Raw genomic sequence first — 20,788 nt, forward strand, 5'->3', positions numbered from 1 at the left:
TTATATGGCTCCTGAAAATGCACAAAAAATACATGGCGCTTGCATTTAATATGTTTTTTTACGCAAAATGTGGCCTTCGTGTATCCTGAAGCATGAATTAATATGAAAATAAGGAGATGTGCATGATAATTTGTTTGGATCCTATATTAGTTATTTGTCTCTGTGACTCGTATACAAATGTGTATATGTTCCATACATTGCATGTACTTTTTTTGATTTAGTTATTGTATTTCAGGTTACCAAGATGATTTCGATGAGAAGGCTGACCAGGTGAACAATCTATACGAACTCAAAAGATAGGTAATCCTTATAAATCACTTTCAAATGGAAAACAAACAGAAAGCATAATTGTACAACTATATTTGTTGAATATTTGTATATTTATATTTTGATTCCTTTAAAGCTCCAAATAATTTCTTGTTTGTTTTTTACCTGGCAGCTCTTAAATATTAATTTCTTTAAATAGTAACTCTTTTGTTCTTATCTTCTGTTTTCTTAAAAATAACAGTCAGATACTAAATGTGTTACAAAACTGATCATCATCAAAATTCATTAACAGGGTAATTTATGGAAGCATATTTGTCGTCTGTGGTTGAAAATATTACTAGGTAACAAAGCAGCTGGAAAAGAAATTTTGATAAATCGTATTGTTATACTTGAATATCGCTTTTCTTCGTACATCAGACCACAACAAGAAGACCCGACCCCTACGAGAAAATACATGTACACAGACAAAAAGCAGAACACAACACACATAGTCTAGATAGACGAATTTGCTACCGGCAGGACATTTTGTAAACAGTGTTGCGTGTGCACAAACTTTCTGCTTTACCCATCTATATTATATACCAACTTTAAAATAACTTGCCTAGTATCTTTGCAGAGGCACTAGTAATGTGTTTTAATCAAAGAATATATTTCCATACAGACAAAGGTGCTTGTGGGTCATTACTGTATCTTAAAGTGAATGATCGTCATGATCTCATTGCTTGTGGAGGGTGTTTGCTAATATCTCAGGATGTGTGTCTGTCAAGATCGCGATGCTTGTGGTGTATGCATATATCTCAAGTGAGTTACCGTCAAGTTCTTGATGCTTGTGGTGTATGCACATCTTTATGTTGAGTGACTGTCAAGTTATCGGTGCTTGTGGTGTACGAACACGTCTCAATATAAGTGACTGTTAAGTTCTCGGTGCTTCTGTTGTTTTACTGTTTCTCCAGACGAGTGACTGTCAAGATCTTGGTGCTTGTGTTGTTTTACTGTTTCTCAAGATGAGTGACTGTCTAGATCTCGATGCTTGTGGTGTATGGATATACTCCAAAATAAATGATTATCAGAATCTGCTTTGAAGTTAATGTTTCTCAGTGTTTGTGCTGCTTTGTTGTTTATCAAGATGAGTGACTGTGAGATCTCAGTGCTTGTTCTTTTGTACTGCATATCATGATGAGTGACTATTAAAAGATCTCGGTGTTTGTGTTGCTTTACTGTTTCTCAAGATCAGTGACTGCGAGATCTCGGTGCTTGTAATTCATTTCTGTATCTGAAGATGAGTGACTGTCAAGATCTCGGTGTTGTTTTACTTTACTGTATCTCTTGATGAGTGACTGTGAGATCTCGGTGCATGGGTTCATTATTGTATCTCAAGCTGAGTAACTGTCAAGATCTCAGTGCTAGTGTTGCTTTACTGTATCTTAAGATGAATGACTGTCAAGATCTTAGTGCTTGTGTTGCTTTATTGTTTCTCATGATCACTGACTGTGAAATTTTGGTACTTGTGATTTATTATTGTATCTCAAGATGAGTGATTGTCAATATTTGTCGTTGCTTGTGGTGCATTACTGTATCTCAAGATGAGTGACTGTGAGATCTCGATGCTTGTCTTGCTTTATTGTTTTCATGATGATTGACTGTAATATCTCGGTGCTTGTGATTCATTATTGTATCTCAAGATGAGTGACTAACAAGATATCGCTGCTTGTGTTGCTTTACTGTATCTCAAGATGAGTGACTTTCAAGATCTCGGTGCTTGTGATGCTTTATTGTTTCTCAAGATGAGTGACTGTCATGATCTCGGTGCTTGTGATTCATTATTGTATCTCAAGATGAGTGACTAACAAGATCTCGGTGCTTGTGTTGCTTTACTGTATCTCAAGATGAGTGACTGTCAAGATCTCGGTGCTTGTGATATTATACTGCATCTCAAGATGAGTGACTGTCAAGATCTCGGTGCTTGTGATGCTATCCTGTATCTCAAGATGAGTGACTGTCAAGATCTCTTGGTGCTTCTGGTGCATTACTGTATCTCAATATCAGTGTCTATCAGGATTTTGTTGCTTGTGGTGTATCAATATACCTCAAGATGAGTGTCAGTCAATATCTCGGTGCTTGTGTTACTTTTATGTATCTTAAAATGTTTGACTGTCAAGATCTCGGTGTTTATGATTAACTAATGTATCTTCAAATCAGTGGCTGTCAAATTATCGGTGCATGTGATGCATTACATAATCTCAAGACGGTTGACTTTAAGATCGCTTGCATTGTGTTTCTTGTTATGAACTAAAGAGTCCTTTATTTTGATATACAGAGTGGGTGATGTGAAATTTTGTTTTTTACCGACCGAAGTTTATATTTCTGCTTAAAACCGGTAACCTCGTCAGTGTTTCCTGTAATTTCTTATTGATTTTTATTGTTTGTAGATTTTGGTGTTAAGTGCAAATATATATGTGGAAGTTTGAATAATCTAAACTCATTTGATTAGAAATTAATTCGAACGATATTAACTATACATTCTTTTGTTGAATAGGTATTTTGACATTCAGGATGTGGTTAGGTTGCTGGTTCATTGACATGTACCTCACTCCTCCTTTTATTCATACTTAATGTATCAAAGAAACTCTAAAATAGGGTTTTGAAGTTTCATTTTCTTTCTTTTTCAGGAAACATTTCCTGGTTTAGAGAAGAACACCACACATTTGATCTCTTGTTGGTTGGGAAATACAAGTTGACGTTGGAAAGGAAACTAAATGCTCTACAACATTTAAAAAACTGTTATATATAGTGCTTCTACATGTATGTGTGGGACCCTAAATAACTCCAACGAGTATCAGCTATTACATCATGTATTAGGAGGATATGATCAACAATATATATATTTGAGGATAAGATTAACAAATCCTAAAAGTGTGAATATTGTACAAAATTGTCAATTACAATATGCATAATATCTTACTTACTATAAAATTTAAAGAAGTGTAACAAAGTTATCACTTATGATTTTTCCAGACGTTTTAAGTCAAATTAAATTCCATTTGTATATTTCAGTAAGAATTCCTAATTCTAATTGGACACATGAAAAAAGTATTGCTGTTGTATGTGTGTATTTTAAGCAGACAGTAGCTACAAATTAAAATGTATTTGATGTGCTTAAGGGAGTTTATTAATGTTTTATCAAAATTTGATGTTATTGTAATGAAAAAGTAAGGAAAATGTTTACCAATCATTTGTCAATTTGTTATTCTACGAAGACTTTATAACAAAGGAACAACTCTCACCTCACTGCAAGGCAACCAAGTACGATTAACTGAGTTCATTTATTATTATAATATTACTTTCAAATTAAATGCGGTATTTTCTTTTCATACGATATATATGTCTATGTTTCGTTTTACCTTGTTAACAATAATGTCCTTACCATTATTCTGATAACACTATATATGTGTTTTTGGTCAGAATTCTGATAGATATACTATCAGATTATTACATGGCATTTTTCATATCCCGAAGGCTCGAGGGCTGATATTAACAGAGGGCTGATAATACATCTGATATGAAAAATGACATGTTATGATCTTTTTATACGACCGCAAAAAAATTTTTGTGGTCGTATATTGGTATGACGTTGGTGTCGTCGTCGTCGTCGTCGTCGTTGTCGTCGTTGTCGTCGTCGTCCGGCGTCGTCCTGCGTCGTCCGAAGACACATTGGTTTTCGCACTCTAACTTTAGTTTAAGTGAATGGATCTCTATGAAATTTTACCACAAGGTTCAATACCACAAAAGGAAGGTTGGGATTGATTTTGGGGGTTATGGTACCAACAGTAAAGGAATTAGGGGCCAAAAAGGGGCCAAAAATAAGCATTTTTGTAACTTCCAGACATAATTTGTGTGTTAGTGTATGGATCTCTCTGACATTGTACCACAAGGTTCCATATTACAAAAGGAATGCTGGGATTGATTTTGGGGGTAATTGCCTCAAAATTTTAGGAATTAGGGGCCAAAAAAGGGGCAAAAAACAAGCATTTTTCTAGTTTCATGACAATAACTTGTGTGTAAGTGTATGGATCTTTCTGAAATTGTACTACAAGGTTCCATATCACAAAGGGAAAGCTGGAATTGATTTTGGGGGTAATTGCCGAAACGTTTAGGAATTGGGGGCCAAAAAGGGGCCAAAATAAGCATTTTTCTAGTTTCCAGACAATAACTTGTGTTCAAGTATATGGATCTCTCTGAAATTGTACTGCAAGGTACCATACCACAAAGGAAAGGCTGGGATTGATGATGGGGGTAATTGCCTCAATATTTTAGGAATTAGGGGCCAAAAAGGGGAAAAAAACAAGCATTTTTCTAGTTTCAGGACAATAACTTGTGTGTAAGTGTATGGATCTTTCTGAAATTGTACTACAAGGTTCCATATCACAAAGGGAAAGCTGGGTTTGAGAATGGGGGTAATTGCCCTAAACGTTTAGGAATTTGGGGCCAAAAAGGGGCCAAAAAACACATTTTTCTAGTTGCCAGACAATAACTTGTGTTCAAGTGTATGGATCTCTCTGAAATTGTACTGCAAGGTACCATACCACAAAGGGAAGGCTGGAATTGAGTTTGGGGGTGATGAATCATAAGGGGGTTTAAAAAATTTGGGGGGGGGGATTTTTTTTTTTTTTTCCTTTTTTTTTCTTTTTTTCCTTTTTTTTTTCTTTTAAAATTTTCCATTTTAAGTTGGTTATTTCTGATTTATATTTAAAAGCAAATAATAATGATATGGTAGGAGATACACACCAAACAGGATGTGTAAATTATTATATAATAAGTATTGTGCAATAGCAAGAAATTTTCAATTGCACAGTATTGCACAATAGCAAGAAATCTTCAATTGCACAGTATTGCGCAATAGCAAGAAATCTTCAATTGCACAGTATTGCGCAATAGCAAGAAATATCCAATAGCACAATATTGCGCAATAGCAAGAAATTGTCAATTGTACAGTATTGCGCAATAGCAAGAAATATTTAATTGCACAGTATTGTGCAAAAGAAGATACTTCGTATAAATTGCTTATTTCTTGACCAATTTCAATGGGGTTTTATTCTTGAATTCTTGGGGTTCTTTAATATGCTGAATCTAACCGTGTATTTAGTTTTTGGATTTTGGGCCCCGTTTTTAAATTGGTCCACATTGAGGTCCAAAGGGTCCAAAATTAAACTTTGTTTGATTTCATCAAAAATTGAATTATTGGGGTTCTTTGATATGCTGAATCTAAACATGTATTTAGATTTTTGATTATGGGCCCAGTTTTCAAGTTGGTCCAAATCGGGAACCAAAATTAAACTTTGTTTGATTTCAACAAAAATTGAATATATGGGGTTCTTTGATATGCCGAATCTAACCGTGTATTTAGATTCTTAATTTTTGGTTCCGTTTTCAAATTGGTCTACATTAAGGTCCAAAGGGTCCAAAATTAAACTTAGTTTGATTTTAACAAAAATTGAATTCTTAGGGTTCTTTGATATGCTGAATCTAAACATGTATTTAGATTTTTGATTATGGGCCCAGTTTTCAAGTTGGTCCAAATCGGGAACCAAAATTAAACTTTGTTTGATTTCAACAAAAATTGAATATATGGGGTTCTTTGATATGCCGAATCTAACCGTGTATTTAGATTCTTAATTTTTGGTTCCGTTTTCAAATTGGTCTACATTAAGGTCCAAAGGGTCCAAAATTAAACTTAGTTTGATTTTAACAAAAATTGAATTCTTAGGGTTCTTTGATATGCTGAATCTAAACATGTATTTAGATTTTTGATTATGGGCCCAGTTTTCAAGTTGGTCCAAATCGGGAACCAAAATTAAACTTTGTTTGATTTCAACAAAAATTGAATATATGGGGTTCTTTGATATGCCGAATCTAACCGTGTATTTAGATTCTTAATTTTTGGTTCCGTTTTCAAATTGGTCTACATTAAGGTCCAAAGGGTCCAAAATTAAACTTAGTTTGATTTTAACAAAAATTGAATTCTTAGGGTTCTTTGATATGCTGAATCTAAACATGTATTTAGATTTTTGATTATGGGCCCAGTTTTCAAGTTGGTCCAAATCGGGGTCCAAAATTAAACTTTGTTTGATTTCAACAAAAATTGAATATATGGGGTTCTTTGATATGCTGAATCTAACCATGTATTTAGATTTTTGATTTTTGGGCCCCGTTATCAACTTTGTCCACATTGAGGTCAAAAGGGTCCAAAATTAAACGTTGTTTGATTTCATCAAAAATTGAATTCTTGGGGTTCTTTGATATGCTGAATCTAACCATGTATTTAGATTTTGGATATTGGACCATAATAGGTGAATGTCCAATTTAAAATTTTTAAGTTCTTAGACCACATTCATTCTGTGTTAGAAACCTATGCTGTGTCAAATATTTAATCACAATCCAAATGCAAGGAATTTGGGGCCAAAAAGGGGCCAAAAAACAAGCATTTTTCTAGTTTCCAGACAATAACTTATGTTCAAGTGTACGGATCTCTCTGAAATTGTACTGCAAGGCACCATACATTGTAACACAAAGGGAAGGCTGAGATTGAGTTTGGGGTGATGAATCATAAGGGGGTTCAAAAAATTTAAGGGGGGATTTTTTTCCCCTTTTTTTTCTTTAAAATTTTCCATTTTAAATTGGTTATTTCTGATTTATATATAAAAGCAAATAATAATGAAATGGTTTGAATAGGTAAATTAAAATGTTTTAAGTTCTTAGACCACATTCATTCTGTGTCAGAAACCTATGCTGTGTCAAATATTTAATAACAATCCAAATTCAGTGCTTTATCAAGCTTGAATGTTGTGTCCATACTTGCCCCAACTGTTCAGGGTTCGACCTCTGTGGTCGTATCAAGCTGCGCCCTGCGAAGCATTTTATTATCATATGCTTCAATAATGAAGAAAAATAACAATTTACTATTTTGCTCCGTTTAAGTGGTTCACAAGTAGAAGTTCAAAAAGTGAAAATTTTACGGACGTCGGACACCAAATGTAATACATTCGATATGAAATCTTTCTATCATATGCCTCAACAGAGGAGAAAAACAACAGTATAATTATACATTTTTATATTGACGATAAAAAAAATCAACAAAACATAATGGACACTATTTGGAAAAGTCAACATTTATAAAGTAACTTTCTAAATTATGCTGGAAACTTTAAAAAATGCATTTATTGTATCGCTTGATTTGTTTGTTTGGTTTTTTTTTTTTTTGCATTTTACATAATATAAAAAGTAAAATAATGTTCCTGTTTCCTAATAATTGTTTTGTACCCTACTTTGTAAAGTTTTTCATTGAAAACGTAGCATTGCTCAAGGTGTATTTTTCGGAATTTGCCGAGTAACGCCGGAATGCCATGTGATAACGTTACGGAAAGGCATGTGATAATAATCGAAGCATGTGATAAATTTTTCTCAGCCCGCTAAACACCATTTCGGAAAATATGGAATTCACGTAAATTTAATGCTATTATCATACTGTAAAAATTATAAGTTATTTACTCTAAGTATATGATAAATGTCAATATTCTTCATGTCCTTTACAGTATTTCTTAATAATGATATGCCAACATTTCAATATACATTTTGTCCTTAACAGAATTCTCAGTGATAAGATTGTCGCGTCTGATAACAATATAATTATTAACAGAATTCTGATAACACTTCGAATATAGTACCAGTGAAACCCTTAACGGAATTCTGATAAGACTCAAATCTGATAACAATAGCCTTCTTAACAGAATTCTGATAAGACATTCGCATCTCATAACATTAACCTTCTTAACAGAATTCTGATAAGACAGTCGCATCTGATAACAATAGCCTTCTTAACAGAATTCTGATAAGACAGTTGCATCTGATAAAAATAGCCTTCTTAACAGAATTCTGATAAGAATCGAATATAGTACCAATGAAACCCTTAACGGAATTCTGATAAGACTTACATCTGATAACAATAGCCTTCTTAACAGAATTCTGATAAGACAGTCGCATCTCATAACAATAGCCCTCTTAACAGAATTCTGATAAGAATCGAATATAGTACCAATGAAATCCTTAACGGAATTCTGATAAGACTCACATCTGATAGCAATAGCCTACTTAACATAATTCTGATAAGACTGTCACATCTCAAAGCAAAAGTCTTCTTAGCAGAATTCTGATAAGACTGTCGCATCTCATAACAATAGTCTTCTTAACAGAATTTTTATAAGTTAGTAGCATCTTGTATCAATGGCCTTCTAAGCAAAATTCTTATATGCCTGTAGCATCTAAGCTGGTCTCTTTGGGGATATTGTTCTAAACATAATTCTGATAAGATGATTGTTTCTGAAACACAAAGTTTGACTTTATCAGAATTCTGATAAAGCCTCTTAAGTTTAATTTGGTTAAGAAATCAAGGGATCTTAGCAACATTTGGAAACAGTTTACAGCTTATAACAAGTGTTAAAATATGTAAAACTGATATGCAAGTAGTGAAATAGATCTAAGGAGTACAGTACACACTATGATAACTATCATGTGGCAATTCTTCTTTAAAAATCAACGTTCTTATAGTTGCTAGTTAGAAATTGTCTCCTTCTTAACTTGCCAGATCCAGAATTTGATCATTTGGAAATAATCAAATGAAAATGGAAGCTGTTAATTGCAATATATATAAAAAGGGTTACATACTTGCTACTCCATTAAATAGTTTCATCTAGTTTCTTTCTTTCTTTCTTTCTTTCTTTCTTTCTTTCTTTCTTTCTTTCTTTCGTTCTTTCTATTTCTTTCTTGCAATGTATAAAAGAAAGGGTGACATACGTGCTACTCCACTAAATAGTTTCATCTAGTTTCTTTCTTTCTTTCTTTCTTTCTTTCTTTCTTTCTTTCTTTATTTCTTCATTTATATACTTGTGATTGCCAATCACGCAACAATTTCCATTCTTAAACCTCATTTTCAGATATTTATGAAGGGTCTTTTACTTTCTGACATATTTTTAGGTTATTTATCAAATCATATTTGTTTAAAACATAACATACAATTTTTTTCACTGAAATTCTATAATTCTTCTCCTTCAGTGGATACACTTTTATGAACCCCTTTTACATCTTTACATGTAAGCATAGTGTACTTTTATTGTTTGGCATCTGACTTGTGCATTTTTAAACTGTTAAGAAGACGAGCAGTTACATATGTACAAGAGAAAAGACAAAAGTAGAAATAACATTGCAACTGCAAGAAAATGTTATGTTCATGGTAACGGCAGTTATTTTGAAATTCAAACTCCTAATGCTCATGTATGCAAGACTTGACATATTTGTATGTTAGGTTTATTTTAGTTCGAAGTATTTCTACAATGTTCCCACCTTTTGCTGTTTCCGTGGTAAAAAGTGCCATTGTTATTTTTATAAAAACGCACTGCAAGTTACAGGTACAAACCTATAAACTTTTAATAATATTCAAGAATAATATCTAAGAAAAGTCTGCAAAAATAAATGTGTTTGATAAACGGTTCGAATTTAATGCGAAACTACAATTTTCGGAAATTGCCGCTTAATGGAAGTTTCTAAAAAAAAAAGAAGAAAAAAACTAAATCTGCCTTATGTAGGTGGATACCAACAGCGCGTTCAAGTAGTTGCGGAAAACTCAAGTTATTGAAAGAAAATGAACATTCTCATTTTTATATATTCGGATTTTTCCATGGTAATGTCGGCCATTCTTGAATGCCTATTAAAATTTACATATTCAAACATTGACATTATCATGTTGAAGTTTCATATGTTAGGTCTAATGATCTCTGGAAAATTAAGAGAACTAAGTCTAAGATAAAATATTGAATGGAAACGGGGAATGTGTCAAAGAGGCAACAATCCGACCAAAGAACAGAAAACAGACCAAGACCACCAATGGGTCTTCAACACAGCGATAAAATCCCACACCCGGACGCAGGCTTCAGCTGGCTCTAAATAAAAATGTGTACTAGTTCAGTGAAAATGGACATCACACTAAACTCCAAAACGTATAAATGAACAGAAAAAAAAGCGTACAAGACTAACAATAGTCAGAGGTTCCTGACTTGTGACAAGCGCAAAAATGCGGCGGGGTAAAACATGTTTTGTGAGATCTCAACCCTCCCCCTATACCTTTAGTCAATGTAGAATAAACACGGCAGTACACATAATAAAACTCAGTTAAAGAAGTCCGAGTCCGATGTTAGAGTAGGTAAAAGAAGAAACTAAGCAAAATGACAATGATAACATAAATTAACAAAGGACTACTAGCAGTTACTGACATGCCAGCTCCAGACCTCAATTAAACTGATTGAAATATTATGTCTGCATCATATGAAAATAAAGCACAATCCCTCCCGTTAGGGGTTAAGTATCATACCATCATAAAATATGCATGTTCTTTTTTTATTAGTTTTTATTGGCTTTGAACTAGCTGTCATTAACTGCGAGTACTTTGTGTCTTTTTTGTTGTAGGGATGTATAAATACCCTGCCACTGTAAGGAAGTCTACGACAAATTATAATTTATTACGTAATTTACAAAGTTTCCAAAGATATTTCGAAAGTTCAATTTCACTGTGACACTGGCCGAGATCTGACGAATTCTGGTGTAAACGAATTGTCACATGAACACGAAATCGTATAGCGGTATAACTGTTCGGTCCTGATTAATTCCAGCCTACCCACGAGGGGGGGGGGGGGGGGGGGGGGGGGGGGGAGACCTTGGCGGAATCTTCTGTCGGAATCTATCGTTCTAGTCCAAAGCTGGATCTTATATAGTTCAGAGGGGCATCAATCATCTTTAAACAATGGCCCATAGCTGTCGGTATATTTTATAGAGTAGTCAAGCTATTAAATAATACATGTACTAGGTTGGGCCGACTAACGTCGGCACAATACATGTACGATAAATATCTGCACGGTACATGTTCTTGTATCAATTATGTTAGATTGAAATACACCTTGTTAAATATTGTTCTTTCACACATTGTGCTACACCACGTCCGGTCTGTGTTTTTGTTAGCTGTTTTTCTGCTCTGTATCGAACTGATGAGTTAAGCCCTTTTCAACTGATTTGTATGGTTTGTTCTTATGTTGTACTGTTACACCACTATCACAGATCAGGGGGAGGTTTGGGCGCCAGCAAACTAGTTTAAACCCGCCACATTCTGTATGTGCCTGTCGAAAATCAGGAGCCGCATGAATCTATAATCTATAATCTATAATATATACTAAAATAACGAGGTCCAATTTGATAGCCGGCATGGGGTAAAAACGACGAATCAAAGAATTTAACTTTATATGTAACTAATATAGGACAATGGTGTTGATTAAAAATTACACCATTCCATGCAGGCCCTTTTGTTTTTCACATAATTAATATTACCAGTAATTAAGACGTTCCGGGTCGAATCCGATACCGATACAAATAGTATATGTCACCTGCTACTTTACCTAATCTGTACGTTCCGCATCTGTCAGGCGCACCACCAAACGGTGAATTGGGGATTTGCTATATACACTGGTCATTATCACAACTTAACTTCGTCATTATACAGGGTTGATACTACTAAATTCAATTGTTGTCGCATTGTTTCCGGTTGTAGTATTTTAATCAGCATGACTTCAGTTTACAAGATGACAATACGAATATTAAAAATCCAGACTAATAAATATGTTTTTAAATATGGAGTTTTGTGTTTTTTCAAGTTTACTTTTGTCTAATGCTTCAAAATTTGGTTTGAATTCTGATATCCATACTTCTGATCCTTAAGTTAAAATAGGAATTATCATTGAGTTAAAAAGCTGGAGCCAAGTTTTAACAGACAAGTTTTCACTGTATGGGAGTTTAGACTTCAACGCAAAATATGCTTTTTTAGCTTTATCTGAGAGGCTTGACAATGCCTGTATAAATTTTTCAGAGCTATGAAAATCATCTCCTACGTATTTATAATAATCAACGATTTCGATTGCATTAGAACTGTAATAAAAGTAGAAGTTTTCTTTATTTACTTTTTTTTAGAGAAAATTATAAATTTTTGTTTTCTTGAAGTTCACATCCAGTTTCCATTCAGCACTATATTTTTGCAAAGAATCAAGACAGTTGCAGATTCAGATATCAATAACAAATCATCAGCATACAATAAATGGTTCACTTTTTTATCATGTAAATTAACTGCACTAGTTGATTTGGTATCTAAGTATTTTCCTATGTCATCAACAAATATATTAAATAAAGTAGGACTTAAACTGTCTCCTTGTTTGACTCCATAATTAGCAAGAAAAGGCTTAGAAAACATATTCTGATATTTACATGAGTATGACGTATTAGAGTACATGGCATGCAGTATGTTATAAAAATTGCCTTGGATTCCTTTTTCTTGTAATTTTATAAGACAAATATATTTATATTAGATCAGTTATAAAGTAGGCAACAGTTAAAGTGAATAATTATGTCTTACATTCTAATGAGTTGGTACATGGACTTTTGAGTTGAACCTGAGACGTTTCAGCAAATTAAATGTAGTATAATTGGAAAAAATACCTCCCTTTATAGAGAAGTTACAGTCGGCATGAAACCTGATAACCCGTGCATTGAAATTTGATTCATTTTGGTCGGTATTTGCTGTTAGATGTTTACAATGTTCTATTATCTGAGCACCAAGTGAAAGCGTCAATATTTTCCAGGGAGATTGTGATGAACACTTTGAACAGTTTGAAAACGGATGTTGACAACTTGTGTGTGAATAATATTTCCGGAGACAAGGGCGGATACCTAAGACCGAAATCCGAATCTAATTCACCAGTGTTGGGTGTAAATAGTGGATTCAATATATGAATAGGAAATGATGAAAAATGGGATTTCATGTTTCATATAATTTTACACTTTATTTTTGCCGTTTAAATCATTTCTGGGGATTACACTTATTTGAAAATAATTAGCCGTGAATATCTGAAATAAGCCTTACCTTTTATGTTGTGTGGCATAAAGTTAAAGCACAGGGGTTTTTTACTATTTGCCGGGTTTACTATCCATGGGAACCCCGAAAAAAATCACAAGGGGATAAGCTCATTTGGGACATTGCTTCGAATTCTCACTTGATTTATCTCTTCAATGACATATATGTATGTAATCCCTTAAGTAACCTCTAATACTATAACCATTGTAATCCTTAAAACGAACTTGACATTTCTGGAACCTTACCATCACTATCATAGACCACAACGAGGGTTGGTCAAGGGCCGACAGACTTGCTCGGGAAAGGTTTTGGAGAAGAAAGCTAAGGACAGTTTCCCCAGAGGGCATAAATGAAAAAAACATAGAATGTGTCACTTATTTTCCCTACCATCACTTGTTTCCAGTAACTCAGGCTTCCGTTTAGGACTCTTACAGTTTTAAGAAATCTATTCCTCCTCCCAAACATCAATATTGAAAAAAAATTACCAGCGTATTGATTATTGATAATTTGTATAGCATTCAAAATTTTTATTTCAGTTTGACTACCACATGTCAAGATACGATTCATTTTACATCTTACTGATGAAGAATATTAATTATCCGAAATATCTGAAATTTGTTCATGATTTAATTATTTTTTGGTGATGTTGTACCCTTTTAGACTTGTTATATATATATAAAGTATACATACATTTGTAATGAAAAAAAAACTCTTAATAGTATTCATATAAAAAAGGCATTATCTACGGTGTATAAGGTTTCTATGTAATTAGGGCATGAAGGGTCTTAACAGTCCATTCCATTATTCGAAATGTCCAGTCCATTATTCAAAATTGGCTATTTCAAAATTTTTACGCCTATTTTGGCATTTAGGTCCTCCTTAACATTAAAACACGGAATTTCCGTTAGAATAGTTGGGAAAACCCACAAGTTTAACCTCTGAAACTAAATAAATAAGTTAAAAATAAAAATTTCAAAGAGTATATTTCTTTTTTTCTGATATCGATTATAAAATTTGTAAATTGACATAAAAAATGGCAAAGTTTAGAAATACGGGATTGTGTCACAGTCAAATAATAATTAAATGATCTATTTCATTATTTACTTTTCAACTTGAATACTGAAACATGAACTATTTCATTATTCATTATTCATTACTAAACGTTGAATAATGAATAATGACCTATTTCATTATTCATTATTGAATTTTGAATAAGAAAAATGAATAATGGACGTACTTCAGTGCGGTTATTTAAAGTATTGGAAATATTTTTTAAGAATATGATGCATTTCGTTTATAAAACACGCGGAATGGACGCTAAGTTGATACCAAACTTTTTTTTTATTTGCATTTTCTTTTTTTGTCATCCTGAAAAACATGTAAAGCTCGACCGTATTCATGTAAAATATACCTGTATAAAACAGATGAATGCTAAATTTCATCTATGTTGTAACGGTTAGCGTGCTCGTGCGGGAGGTCGTAGGCTCGAACCTCGGTCGTGTCAAAACAAAGACTTGAAAATTGGTATTTGATGTTTCTCCGTTAAGCTCGCAGCATTTAAGAATAAGAGCAAAGGCTGGTCGACACAGAATCCGAATAATGTGTCCGTGTAGGGTGACATGTCTTCCCGTGAGCTAGAACTTTAAAAATCCGGCTCAGCGTTACTATAGTACAAAGCAGGGTTAGTTTTTTCATATTATCATGCTCCCGTCCTTAATATGCATCTGACCTGCCACTTGACGTTAAGCAATTACAGACCTTCCAAAATTCAAACTGACCACACGCAACATACACGCACGCACGATACACGCACGGTGAATGCACGATACACGCACGGTGAATGCACGATACACGATACACGCACGATGAGCGATGAGCGTTACACGGAGGATTAACGAAAAATGAATGATGAATGATGAACGCACGATACACGCACGATGCACGATGAATAATGAACACACGATACACGCACGATACACGCACGGTGAATGATTCATTGACGAATGAACGATAAGCGCTTAATACACGGTTCTCAAAGCCATTTTATTTGGAATTGCATTTAAAATTGATGTATGATAATGAAAATCTATAAGGGTATACAAATTTTAGATATCTCGCTTTCTGTGTTGATTGGTCGACAGTTTTACTAAACACTCCATGTATTAAATAAATTAATTGTAGTATAGTATTTCCAATATCAATGAGTGTTGTCAAATTATAAAACTCATCGATTTTATAATTCTACTTAATATAAATAATTTATAAATTGCTACGTTTAAAGAGGGGCGATTCCAGCCATTTTTAAAAAGAGGGTTCTCAACCCAGGATAAAAGGGGTGGTTTCAACCATATGTCCTCATTCAAATGCATTGACCCCCCCCCCCCCCCCTTCTTTTTATCTGCCTAAATTTGTAACCTTAACTAATTAATTATCATTTGTTTACGTTCCGAAATTTAGGAAATACTTGTATGTTTCGAAGTTTAGTATGATGTCCATTATCACTGAATTAAAATTCATTTTTGTTTAGGGACCAGCTGAAAAACGCCTTCGGTGCGGGATTTTCTACCCATTGGTGGCCTTCGACTGTTTTCTGCCTATACGTCTAAAGACTGCTAAGGACTTATAATATGCCACTAAGGACTAGAAAGGACGTGTTACTTGTACTCTGTTTTCATACTATGGTAGAGATAGATAGATTTTTATTACATAAATTCCAATTTTTAAAGAAAAAAAATCACCATTAAATGAGTAGTTGAACAATATTTGGAACGTGCCGGTTTTTCCTTGATATTGCCGAAAATTAGTGATCCGACTGACACGAGCGAACTTACATAACAACTGATTAAACAATCATAATCTCTTTTTTTTTACTTAAGTTACAATGTTCCTTATATTATCAGAATCGTATGAGTTAATTAATAGCAAAATATATAATTTGTCAGAAAAATCTGATTCGCACAAATTAATTAGAAATAGCTAAGAAAATGAAATTTACCAAATAATGAGAAAATTTAAACATTTGTAATACCAAATACTTCATAATATACTTCTGAAACTACTTTTCGTCATGAATATGCATGACATTTTTGCCACTGGACGTTTAAACAACCACTGAATAATCAATCAATCAAATTTTGCTCTCAGTAAAAATGAATTAAACAATATAAGCCACAATTGTATTCATCACTTTGTGTCTGTTGTTTGTTTGTACAGTAAACATACTGAATCTTTTTATATGCCTTATACAATTTCAAGTATGTAATAAAATTCATACATATTTTCAAACATCCTGGCACTTCAAATTTCTAGGAGGTGAGATTCTCGGGGTTTTACCTGAAACTCTTTGGGAAATGCAATTTTTAATTCCAATTCAATTCCAAACTGTAAAAGATATCCCAAGGTTTTTTAAAATGCATTTCTAATTTGATAAGGAGATTTGAAAAAAAAACGATCTCAATGGTAGTTGAAATTATTCAGTGCAATCATTTTCTGTCCGCCGTTGTCTTTCATACTGATATTGGTGTATCCACTGTTTGCTGTTCGTTATCTGTTGTTTATGGCAGTCAGGCCTCGCGATCGGTCTCCAAATTTAAGCCCCCACTTAGGTAAATTAATGATCATTTATAGGGGGGGGGGGGGGGGGGCTTTTTTCTCGGGACAAACATTATTTTCCTTCCTTAAAAACAACTTAACAATTTTCTATATTTTTCATTTAATCATAAACCGATGAATATTAAATGATTTTTAAAAAATTAAAAAAATATTTTCATTCTAATATATCCAAATATCTGGGTTATTTTCTTATCCAAATAATTATTTTTTTCATTTTTTTAAGGAAAAAGTGTTATCAGTTATGGCCCCCTCATTTTAGACATGACATTTTGGTTGATACTGTATGAAGATTATTCGTTGCAACTTTTATGAAGAAATTACCGACTTTTTTTAACTAGATAAATATACAACAAAAATACCGTTTTTTCTTCTTGTATCAATTTCTTTTCACAAAAATTAAATATTAACAAAGAATTGTTACACAAATGTAGAGCCCAATTTTGTAACGTAGATATTCCTTATCTCTTTACCGAAATCCGCATATCTTTATTTTTTGAAACAAAAAAGTTAAGGATGTCTGTTCAAAGGACAAAAATGTCCAAAAAACCGAAATGTTATAAGTAAATGTCGAATAATACTCTAGTTCAGGGAAAGCTTGTTCGCGACCTAGAATTCTGAGTGGGCCAAGCGTTTAATTAAAATTCATGCGAGAATATGCGAGATTTGGATGAACTGGGGGCAAAGTCATTTGGTACAAATCAATATTCGATGTTAAGGATGTCCGCCGCTTTCCCGTTTACCTGTGAAGTCGTTGAGTGTCATCTGTTTTTTTGTTTATGTTTATGTTTAATAAAGTAAAAAAAATATTGTGTAGAATTTCGAGACCTAGTGTTTGAAAATTAAGGGAGAAAATTGGAAAAGAAATTTGAAGGAAACTTGAAATTTACCTTGCAAATAATCAAAACGAAATGTTTGATAAAGAAGGAACGAGGGCCTATAAGTCCCTGGAAGCTTCCAAGAACTTCGAGGAAGTTTATGTGCAAAAACATCATCTTTGGAGATTGAGAATAATTTCCTGATACATGCTGACGTAATGGCATTAATTGCTAAAACAGTATATCATTCAACAGTGACACTGCATAATTTATTCTCTTTGGCTTGTGTCGGTCGGATATAGATAAACAATTTAAACCATATGATTGTCATGTAAAACGGAGCTTTTTGAAAAGTTGTTTCTTGTCACAACACAACTTGAAGCTAGTCGATATCATGAATGATATTATGCGAAGTATTCAATAAACTATAACCATGGCTTCATAAATGTTATGTTTTCAATATTGTATAAATAGTCTGATCGTTTAACCTTGGAATAATATATACGTTCCTTGTTCAACCCATAATAAAAAAAGTTCCCTTAAAAACAAACAGCTATGTACAGTTCGTCGTATGGAATTAAACCCTTAGCAAATAAGCCACACCCACTAATAAGCTATACAATGTCTTTACTCGGACTGTTGCATTTTGTACAAACAAGTGAAAAGTCCAGCGCAATGTAGAACAAAACAGTTTCAACATTCATATATCATTATCATGATCTTGACCTGCATGGATATGCATTTAACTTGCAACTGGACGATTAAACAAAACGGTTATTGATGACTGTATGAACAACTTTAACCTTAGACAAAACCTGAATTTAACTGTTAAGGAAAAACGAAGTCCATTTAGAAATAAAATACGGAAAAATGAAAATAAATATTTGCAAAATTTTGTCCTGGATTCTGTATTTTGGTCATAAAGAAGCTTCTGTCCCAATTTCTCGAAATTCCATTATGTTTGACAAAGATTTTGATGTAAAACAAAGCTTTAACCACAGACTGAACCTAAATGCTGACGCAGCCGGCGTTAACGCTGACGACGGAATCTAGGATCGCCAAGTCTCGCTTTCGCGAAATAAATTTCTCAAGCTTGACAAAAAGAAGGATGTATGTCAAAAGATCCAAGTAGGCAGTTATTTCACTCATAAATCTTGAAGATCTCCTTGCTTTCGACAAGACGACAATCATTGGTTTTTTTTTTTTTTGTCTAGGGGGAGGGGGGGTACTTTTTTCTAAATTAATTGTAATATAACAATATTTTTTTTCACATTTATTATCATTTTTCTACCTATTAACGTGAATTTTCTGACACAAAAATAAATATACAACAGAACTGTTCTTTAAAAGTATGTAATCAAATGCCAAACTATATATATATATGTGAAAATTTACTTTCTGAAGATATAAAAAATATATAAAGTATCTTTTATTCTGTTTAAGATCTTATAAAATCTCATTGAAATTAATTAGATATTCTGCATACTATATTATGTATGCTTCACGATAAGGGAGCTACCATTTGATTTTTATGGGGGGGCTAGGATGAAAAATTTTGTCCTGCATTTTTTTTTAAGTTGTAATCTCTGTCCTGCCTTTTTATTTTTCACTCTATTCGGTCCTGCCTTTTTTTTTTAGTTCATCCTGACTTTTTTTTACCTAAATTGTCATCCTGCCTTTTTTTTTTACTCAAAACTCCTGTCCTGCCTATTTTTTTTAAATTTCATCCTAGCCCCCTCCCCCCCCCCCCCACCCCCCCCCCCCCCCCCCACCCCCCCATGAAAATCAAATGATAGCTCCCTAAGACAAGATAAAATGCCGAACGACCCAGATCCCCCTCCTTTCAAAATTGTCAATATCTGATGCATTTGAATTAAGCACGATACCTTTATGTAAATTTAATACACTCATGCAATCAGGGCTAGTATTTTGAACATATGTTTGAACGGTATAACTGTCAGAACATGATTATAATTATTAAAGAGTATATTAATTTTGTCCAACTGTCGCCTGGTGAGATACATAGTTTAAAGTAAAACTTCATGATACCATATGGCCTAGGTGTTGATTGACTTTTATTTTTGTGACCTAAGATATGGTAATGAAATAGCACTCGTAACTTGTTGAATATATCTGCTAAGTGAACATCACGTCATGAATCTGTCCATTTTTGCGTGAAGGTGACACGCAAAGTCAGGTGACATATCAAACCGTTTCTTTTGTAATTAAGATTAATTAACATATAACAGTCAACATAGTCTGTTTTAATCTGTCAGTGTAATCAATCACTTTTCATAAATAATCTGATTACAGTAATAACGATGCCGATCTGATAAATCAATAAACTGATAATGCCCCCAGTTCATCAAATCTCGTATCTAATCAGTCGATAACGCAAAATCACGACCGATCTTGCACATGCGCATTGTTTCCCTGAACTAGAGTATTCAAACCATTTGTCTTTTAAATTTAGCACATGAAGATATAATTTTTATTACATATACAAATTGATTTTGTAAAAATTAGCTTGTATATATGTGAACTTTTGTAAAAAAAAATCACTGTGGTTCTAAAACTGTATCACATGTCCATAATTGTCCTAAAGCTAAATGTCATCGTCAGATTATGAGGGTCTGAATAGGGATTCATTATTTCTGTATTCTATCATTTTAGGCAATTTTTTCTAAAATTTATACCTTTTGTCAATCATTCTTTATTCCATATATTCTAGTACCTCATCATTTTCTTTTCTATATATTTGTCTGGTTATTTTTTGTATTCTTTATTTTTTGGTCAATAATTTTCTATTCTATAAACCCCCATCCACACCCTCATGTATAATGGAAGACGATAAACATTTTAGTATACATACCACCCGTTGTCACTTTCACCTGACATACAAACCACAAATTGTTATTTTTACCTGGACACGGGACTTATATAATTACGTAATAATAACGGATATAGGAAATCCAGTAGAATATAACCTGTATCAACGCACTGGCTTGTTAAATGAATATTGATCTGACAACTGTTTATCATATTTAGTTATTTTAAAATTGAGAATGGAAATGATGAATATGTCAAAGAGACAACA

At 33.3% G+C, this 20,788-nt stretch overlaps 1 long non-coding RNA gene across 1 annotated transcript in view; it reads left to right on the plus strand.

The window, feature by feature from the left end:
• Positions 1 to 3,789, plus strand: part of LOC127712508 (uncharacterized) — a 30,592-nt gene extending 26,803 nt beyond the window's left edge. Inside the window, exons 3-4 of the long non-coding RNA XR_007987108.1 lie at positions 236 to 300; positions 2,937 to 3,789. This is a non-coding gene — a long non-coding RNA (uncharacterized LOC127712508). The remainder of the gene's footprint in view (positions 1 to 235; positions 301 to 2,936) is intronic.
• The last annotated feature ends 16,999 nt before the right edge of the window (positions 3,790 to 20,788 follow it).

Source organism: Mytilus californianus, unplaced genomic scaffold (assembly GCF_021869535.1).
Source record: "Mytilus californianus isolate M0D057914Y unplaced genomic scaffold, xbMytCali1.0.p SCAF_8, whole genome shotgun sequence".
Lineage (NCBI taxonomy): Eukaryota > Metazoa > Mollusca > Bivalvia > Mytilida > Mytilidae > Mytilus > Mytilus californianus.